Source organism: Cryptomeria japonica, chromosome 9 (genome assembly GCF_030272615.1).
Source record: "Cryptomeria japonica chromosome 9, Sugi_1.0, whole genome shotgun sequence".
Lineage (NCBI taxonomy): Eukaryota > Viridiplantae > Streptophyta > Pinopsida > Cupressales > Cupressaceae > Cryptomeria > Cryptomeria japonica.
The window spans coordinates 685,996,946-686,006,627 of record NC_081413.1 but is presented as its reverse complement, the minus strand read 5'-3'; the positions used below and the strand labels follow the sequence as shown (position 1 = coordinate 686,006,627).

The 9,682-nt window shown below is 35.0% G+C and overlaps 1 long non-coding RNA gene across 1 annotated transcript; it reads right to left on the bottom strand.

Annotated features, from left to right (window-relative positions):
• Positions 1–4,033: 4,033 nt before the first annotated feature.
• LOC131073859 (uncharacterized) lies at positions 4,034–6,754 on the bottom strand. The gene is made up of 3 exons (XR_009113002.2): positions 6,630–6,754; positions 5,816–6,167; positions 4,034–5,590 (listed from the first exon to the last, which is right to left on the bottom strand). It is a non-coding gene; the product is annotated as an uncharacterized LOC131073859 (long non-coding RNA).
• Positions 6,755–9,682: the final 2,928 nt, after the last annotated feature.

Here is a 9,682-nt window from a genome sequence, read left to right as displayed (position 1 = left end):
TTTTGGCTGGCCACACATATTGATGTGCATTTTTCAAGTATTGGATTCCAGATTTCTCAAATTTTGTAGAACTTCCCAGAAAAAGAATTAGCATGCTTCTGTCAAGATAGAAAACACAAGCAACAAGCAATGACTCCCGACAATGTTCTACCGGTCTGATCAATTTTAGCCTTATTAAAACATGCATACACCAACCGGTATACCGGTACATAAAGAATTGAAGAAGTAAAGCAACCAATAAGCCAATCACATAAATGAACACCGTAACACAAAATTATACGTGGAAAACCTCAAAGAGGAAAAACCACAGTGGGATTTGTGACCCACAATATCAATTCACTGGCCATATGAAGAGATATTACAAAATATAAGGGGCTTGCACTTGCAGGAAGGCTTACAGTTTAGAGCACACTACTCAATCACAAAAGGAGCCTCACTGAATACATATAAATCCAGACTACAATCCGAAGAAATGAGTGAACTGCTAAGATAGCATCTTCTATGCCAGAATACATTTTTGGTTAAGCTTTGTCTGTTCTGATCTGAAACCCTAAACCTTTTACCAGAATAACCCTTACATAAATATCCTCACATACATGATCTTTCTGATATATTTTGTATCATATCACATCCACATATTCCATAGTCACACATATCACAAAATGATCTAATCCAACTAACCTATATACCCTATACAATTTATCATGCCTTATGTCGGCTTACAAAGGTATTTACAATATCAAATTACGTGTCAGCTAGATATCATAAATACATGAATATAAAAAACAATTGTCAATGCCAGATCCAAAAGATGTTGGCCTCCAATACCGATAACCTTATTCTAAACCATGCTAGCTTGAATTGCCGGTAACCAAAGAAATCCTTCCATCTTGTCGGTGCCGGTGAAGTGCCTGCCGGTAAACAACTAAACCAAAATATGAAGCCAGAATAAGCTGCCATGTTGCCATCAATGACAACATAGTCAAACCAACCAATTGAGTGACAATTGCCAACATCTGAAGCATCAGATCAGGTCAATCTCTGAAGACCCCTAGGAAGCTTTGTGCCACATAGGGAACAATAGATGGTAAAAGCTTCAAGAGAGGGGCACAAAATCAGTTGTTAAGGGTCTTTATCATGATGTTACAGTGTTTCTAGATGCACCAGCCTATTCTGTTTTTACTTCCTAGTTTCTCTGGTTAATTTCTTTAGTTTGATAGTTTGTTGCCATGTTGCCATGTCCATGTGGATTCAATTATGAATGGTTTTGGCCCTGCAATGTTCGTATTATGGACTTAATTCTCATGCTTCTGAGTAACAAATCACTCTTTTGTATTACTTTACTTTATTGTCTGACCCATCAAAACCCAAATTTACTAAACCCAGAAGAATACAGTCATCATTGCTTGCCTAATCACTATTATAATTCGTATGCATCCAGTAATTTAGACAGGTTTGATAGAATCCATGAAGACAAAAGGAATTTGTTGCCCATGCTAAGGTCAAACTCTCTCCTTAATTGAGAAAAAACTGAAAACCAAGAAGTTAATTGTAGTCACTTACAAGAACTCGGAAAATAAATATTTTAATCATAAAAGCATAGCAAATAAAAAATAAATTGTTTAGTGTTTCTCGATTCAATTTTAGATATCAATAGCATTTGTCTGTTGATTTGTGTTTTAGCAAAACATTCGGTGTGCTTCTCAACACAATGGCTCAAGGCTCAAACTCTGGCAGGTTCATGCTCTCTACTATAATGCATCAATTTTACTTGCAATCTGTCAAGTTCAGTTGCCTCCCTGAGTGATAATAAAGGGGTACGCCTTTTTTTTTTAAAACTTTGTATTTGCAGTTTACACAAAAAATGATCTCCCACATTACCCAAATTATATTTCCATACTCTTAAAGAGAACCTTTAGTTTGCTTGAGAGAACATCAATAAGAACCATGAGGAAGACAATATGCAGCAAAAGTGAGCTTAGACACAGTGACTACATATTTTGTACTCCTAAAACAACATAATTAGGGCAAGTCAGTGCTCTTTGAAAATACATACCAGGCGCAAAGAAACATCCATACACCCAATTGATCGGCGATTAAGAAGCTTTTCAAGGATGTCATTGGAACTACAACAAATGAAAGTATTGTTCCACGGTGAGACTCAAGTTAAATATGTTTTGCTGTATTCCTATGGTATGCAATTCTGATCAGAAACACCAGGAGTCATTGTATTTTTTGGAAGAAAATTGATTCCTTGTTTTGTCATGCCCCATTAGAGTTACATCTTTTACCGTCATATTAGAAAATTGTCCTAATTTCTATAGCCCGTATCAGACAAGACAAAATCATAACAGTAGGAGTCTATGTTAATATAAACATCAATGTCAAAATATGAATAGCAATATATGATCGATCTCACAGCAATAAAGACCAAGTGATCCAAGACAAAGACTGACATTGACTAGTAAGAAGATTACCAAGTCAACATGGAAGAGACCTGCGGTTTAGCTCACTATTTACAAAGAGATCGATCATGTTAAGCAGTGATTTAATTGGGGCATTTAACTAACATATGTTGTGTTTGATATGCATTCCTAACAGGTGCGATTACATTACATGAAGGACATGCTTAATTGGTAATAAATGATTATTAAACAAATATTATTATATTGAGGGTTATTCTATAAGACAACGATTAGAAAAAGTAAAGACACGTCTCTTCTGAAGAGGTGTCCTTTCCAAATAGTATAACTTTTAGAAGGAGAAGATATAAATGTAGAGAGGAAAATGGGAGTAAGGGGGCATGGGATGGAATAAGAAGAAAATAATAATCATCAAAGAATTAGAAATCGGAATCCCTGCAAGTTCAAATTAAATACTTATTTAAAATCATGATTATGTCTGAATATTACTAGAGTTAAGGCAGATATAGGGCTTATAATATAGATATTATAATTATTCTTATCTTATACATTATTGCAGAAATAACAAGATATACATTGGTAATTCAAGTTTATATAATAATTGTCTTAATCTAATTAATTACATAATTATTCATAATCCATTTGAAGTTAGTACAATCCTATCTCATTCTTTAGTCATTCGCTATTGCCCCTTAAGAGGATAGGTTGGTTTTTTTAGGGAGAGGTGGAGTAATTCCTCACAAGGTAGGTGAATCCCAAGTTGGGATATGGATGGGGTCCTGAAGCCTTGAGGGAGTCTACTTGTAGATTAGTTTCCAAGCGCCCTATGACAAATAATTCCCCATCCTCCTTAGGGTTGATGATTAGGAGAGGAGTAAGGAATTGGGGCTTAAGTAAGTTAATTTTCAAATGTATTATGAATCATTAATTGTTTCTTAATCTGATTTAAATGCATACTGATGTATGTCAATCAATGGGAATTGGCAGCCTCCTAGTTGGGGACATTACATGTTTGCTGATAGTCTAGAATATGGCCTATCGGCTATCAGAAATACAAATATATTGCCATTGTATTCTGAAATCATGCAACTCATAAATTTTTGATATAACATAAACACTCTATTCATTAATGAAGAGACATAGAAATTACAACATGAGAATCTAATGCAATATTACTGCACTGCTATGGTCCATTATTCATTTTTAAATACTCAACCTTCAAACCAGCCTCCTAAATTATATCTTCCTCGGATTTGAATTAGAAAAAAGTAAAACCAAGCTGGAAACAACTTATAGATTACTTGATCGATCTATCACAATTCATATCATCACATGCAAATTACTCTTAAACTCATTTTACAGTGTTATGTCTATGCCATAGAGATCGGACTGTATTCTACAAGCAAGAAGTAACCATTGAGGAAATCATCAACATACAAAAATGAACAGTGAAAAGAAACGTACAATAAGCGTCCTGGCTCCACAAGATTCTTAATTTAAAATTAGAAATTCAAGTAATGAAATAGCTCCCATCCATGGCCATGTCATTATACATGGGAAAAAATAAGCATCATGTCTAGAGAGTGTCTTGGATGAACCCATTACCAATGATGGTGGTGGTTATAATGTCAAATAGACAAATCGTCTGTAATGATTACATGAGAGAATTTACTATACAATGAGAGTGACCTGATGCTTTGTTAAAATCTAGCAGTTATAATGGGAATACTCCAATGACTGAAAAAATCTAAAACAAATAAGGAACAAGAAAGTTTCCATTCATATTCAATGCCACAACTTGCTACAAAATCCAACATGTAAAACTTTTGCCCTCTTGCTGTAAATGCCTTGGAGAAAGTATCAATCAATTGTCCAGCCAAGCTTGCTGGATCATCAGACATGGTGTCAACAAAAAACAGACTATTCTTTGCCCTAAGATGTTCTTGTAAGTTGAACCATGTAGGGAACTTTATGTGAAATTCCTTTTGTATATTACCTTTACATTCTAGCCAACGAATCATCTTAACACAATATTTATAAATTTTCTCCAAGGAAACAAGTGAATCAAGAGAGGAACTATGAACAACATTAGGTAGAGTCCTGTCACAGTTGTGTAAGTCACCATATCTGTTGGACCTTTTGCTTGAGCCACCAATTTGTGGCTCTATGGCAGCCGATTGGATTTACAACTCAATTCTCAGAATTACCATTAGGTTTTGATGACCATTTCTTGAGATTCCATTTCTAGTGCCATTCCCTTTGCATACGCTGATAGGAATTACCAGTTGTGAACAATCAAGAGGAACTACATCCATTTCATTTCAAGAGGGCATGCTGACCTCATTATCGTTGCAAGTCTCCTCTAACAGTGTAACCTTAGAATGATTTTCATGATCACTTTTAGGAAGTTCCTTCTCCTTGTTTTTATCACTTGAATTTGTTGAATCTGTGTGAATCTGCTTGAACACATGAAGTCTGCATCAAACCTGTTTCAACCGCTATGTTCCTCATCCAGGGCAGAAACTGAGTTTCCATATGCATCTTCAGGGTCTCCACTTTCAGTTGAATTACATCTGGTGTTTTCATCCTGATAAGTCTAAACTGTGCTTTCTACGATTCATTCACATACAAATCATTGGAGAGAAATGTCTTATTTGAACAAGCTTGAGGTTTTTCACAATATGGGAAGTGGTGTTTTCTTGATAAATCCTTTTCAAGAAATTCCAATGTGCCATTAGACTTTTGTTTTGGGGTAGAAGCAGCAACTAGAACTTTGGTAGAAGCAGCAACTAGAATTTTCTAAGCCTATCTCACCAGATGTTTAAAGTTCTCTAGTTTGAAGTTCAACATTTCTATGATTCTTGTCCTCACTTTTGGTTAAGCACCTACTCTCAGTGTATCCTAATAACCCTTTCTTTGTAAATGAAACAATATTAAAGATATACTCAGTTGAGGGCTGGAGATTTGAGATTCGAGATTTTCTCTCTGTCCTCAATGTAACATGTGTAGGTTCCTCATGATAGCTTCTTTCTTTAATCTTACGGTACCACAACTTGTAACCAATAACATCTTTTGATGACTTATGTCAAGCTCATTTAAGACAATTACAACAAATGCGGATGAGATATCATCAAATTCAATTTTTGAAGCAATAGGAACCAAATCACCTGTTGTCAATAGAACAAAGGTCAGATATGCATTTGGTAATTTGAAAAAGATATGGCTAAATATTGCTAGGAATGCCAAAGTTCCTTAATAATGTATGTCCACTTAAACTAATACATACAAACTATCCTTACAAACAATATATTCTACAATCTAAAGAAACAGAGAAAAACTGTTCCAGCTTAATCAAGAAAAGGTTCTGCTATTAAAAAGGCTATATAACTCACCTGCCTAACAAATTCTATTCCATGGAGTGCGTTATCTCTGATATAAACATTAGTGCTTGCTTGGGATACCCAAGAGAACATAACATCTACTTCTTCTATGCCCATGGCACATAGTTTATGTACCTCCAATCCTGAATATAGTCTACTGACAATTCCACGGGTCATCTTGTGATTTACTCTATTCATTGGTCCTGCTTCCTCTTCAAGTTTCTTTGCTGCCACTTCTACAATCTCATGTAACTCTCTGTAATGAACTGTACCATTTAGAAACCTGTGACTTAAAGAAATGCGGAAGCAAAGAATATCTGCTCTCTGACCATCCTTTGCAATTACCAACTGTTTGCTCCAGCATCTGCAGTGGACAATTTTCACTACATATGAATGCTGAAATATTGAAGGCATTCTTATATTGAAACAATTAAGTCCTTTTTTATTACTATTTTTAATTCCTGGGCTGCATTTAAACCCATCAAGACTGTATCAACACAAATAAGAAATCAGACTTTAAGTTGATATAAGAGATGAATTTCGTAACAAAGTTTATTAAAAAGGATTAAAGGATAAAAATTGCCAGTATACCTCACTGAAATGAAGATGAAAATCACAAAAATGAATGAAAGTGGAGACTATTAGAGTAAATGATTTTAGCAGAACCAAAGCCACAAAACAAGCAGTACAATTGCATTGTAATTGTGCCCATTAAACAGGCTTACAGACAAAAGTCAAATTGGCTATCTGTGCAAAACCTTCACTACCAAACAAAAATGAAATCTTAATAGCACTTCTAATTTGAGGGCTAGTTGAAACAACTAACTCTATAATATATCTAAACGGCCCAGCCACCAGCCCATCCTACCCTCCACCCTGATGACTAAACCAGATACAATTACAGGCATATCTCTAAATTTGACAAAAAAATTTGTACTAAGCGATTCAGTCATTATGCCTACAATGTGCTCTGCTGTAGAACAATAGTAAAAGCAAACATTTTCATTACCAACCAACTTGTGGATGTAACGGTGGACTTCAATATGCTTGGTGCGGGCACGATAGACTAGATTCTTCACCATCTTGAGGACTCTTTGAGTTATCACAAAAGAATGAAGTCAATGTGGTGGGGCCAATTGAAGATCAACCAATATCCTTTCCAACCACATAGACTCATGCCCTATACTGTCAGCTTTCATATATTTTGCTTAAGTGAAAGACAAGGCAACTAAATGCTATAATTTGCTCTACCATGAATTTACTTGTGGTTTGAGAATAAAGACATATCAAGTTGTAACTTGGTGACTATCAACTGATCCAACTCAACCAGACTTGTATACCCAAATAGTATGAATTTGGTGGAGTGCTGATAAAGAATGCCAAAGGTGAGCGTTCCTTTGACATATCAAAGAACACATTTTTGCAGCTTGTCGATGGTCTTCTTGAGGCTTGATCTTGAATCTAGAAAGATGGCTTACTGCAAAACATAAGTCTAGTACGGTGATCGTAAGCGAATCAAATTGCCCACTACATGCATTGACTGGTTGTCGATCAATGTTAGTTGAGAGTTTTATTCCAAATTCTATAGGTGTAGATGATTGATTACAATCACACATCTTAAACCTTTCTATAATAGTTTTGACATATTTAGTTTGTGAGACATGTTTAGTTTGTGAGACATGTTGATGTTTGTATCTAGGTCGGATCCCTTCTAGGGCCGACCTAGCACTTGTGAGTGACTAATTGGCCTATCGGCCTTGGTCACATTATTGTTACAATAATTAAATATAACTTGTAATGTAACTTGTGGATGGGGTTGACCCTATATTGGGCACCAAACTCAAAGAATTATATTATTATTGTAAGCCGACCTATTTTGAATAGGTGTCTTCCTCCTATATAAAGGAGATGCATTTGTCATTTACAGGACAATTCAGAAAGTTCTTTCAATTAAGCATTCAACGAGTTACATCCTTCTAGGGCAGCGAATTACATCTTCAAGAGCAGCGAATTATATCAAAGGTCAGCAAATTCATCTCCAAGGACAACAAACTATTCTGGAGCAACGAATTCAGTCTTTCACTTCTTGTGGCAGTGCGCTCATTCATTGGTCTGCTCATACTCACCTTGTCTGGCAAAATATCCTTCCTTGTTCAACGAATCAAGTGTGTTGCAGATAAGTTCATTATGCTGTTGTATGCCCTAGTTCAGTGTACGTACTGCTGTTCTTAGTGCTTGAAGTGTTGAAGCAGATTTGTAAAGACTCATACTGATTATTGCATAATAAAAGATAAGATTAATTGCTGGGTTTTTCACCTCCAAGAGGGAGGTTTTCCTAGGGTATTCTTTGTGTTGATTTTCTGTCATTGCTATTTTCTGATCCAACATTAACAGTCTGATATAAAACTAACAAGACAAATATAGCATTATTAATTTGCCAAAATTGTGCACCAAGACAATAATGTAGAAGCCCAATATCAATCATTTAAAAAATAGAACGAAGGTCAGATTTCACCTTTTGAATAGGCTTGGCTCTATTGTCGGTGTTGACAAGGTCATGAATATAAACACTGAGTATCACAATGTCTTCACTATTGATTTTTCTATAGAGATTCAGATTAGAATAACTTCTGAATCTTGAATTTCAAATATATATTTTGATACCAGACACTAGGAGCCTCCTTAAGTGTATACAAGGACTTAAGCAACCTATAAACCAACTATTCTATTTCAAGAACCTAGAAGTTGGAAACCTTGAGGCTACACCAAGTAGACCTCCTCTTCCAAATCTCCATTCAAAAAGGCATTTTTTACATCCATTTGATTAATTGCATATTTGAACAAAGCAGCAATAGAGATTTCTTGTTGATAGATTACAATCTTTGTAGTAGAGGTCAATGTCTCTTCATTGTCTACCCTAGCTTGCTACACATATCCTTTGGTGACAAACCTAGCTTAGTACTTTGTCAAAATAACCATCTGAGTTACGTATGACCTTATGCAAACCATTTACAACCTATGGGGTTCTTCCCTTGGGTAATTCAAACAAGAAGTCGTAATTTACATCAAGATCTAAATTTATCCATTCGTGGCATCTTCCCATGTAAGTTTGCCCTTAGCTTCATCATATATGTAAGATTCAAATAATTGCAAAATAGCACACAAATTTTAATGTCCCAACTCTAATAATAGAATTTAATAATAAATTAATGAAATTATAATGCAAAAGAATAAAAATAAAATTAAAATTAAAATATAAAAGAATATAACTAAATATAATTAAAGTTTAATTATAAAAGCGAGAAGAGAACTCTTTCAAAGGACAGGAATAATGAAGAGTTGCACTCTTTAAAAGGGTGCTAATGGTGAAAGGGTGTGTCTCTTGCCAAAGGGCATACATGATGAAGAAGTGTGACCTCTCCCTCACATTGAAAGATATAAAAGAAAGGATTCAAAAGCATCTAGGGAGATCACCATCAACCAGATCAGATCAGAATTGTTATTAAGTTACGGGGACAAAAAGCCTTGAAGAAAAAAAAGTATCGAAGGATTCAGATAGGATTTTATAAGATATTAAATATTCAGCAGTTCATCTGATTATCATCGTTTGCTAATTTATTATATGTAAAATGAATTCCTTCATATGTTCTGAATATAGCCAATCATGGTAAGAGAAGGAGGAAGAACATCAAAGAAATCAAATTGAACTCACAACAAGTAAGGAACTCTGTCATATCCATGTTTAAGACATTAAGACATTCTGGTACGCGATCTCATGCACCATATTTCTACAACATTCTTTGCATACTAATGTCTGATAACAATCCAATGTTATGTACATTTACACAACATACTTTAGAGTCGTTTATGGTTATATAT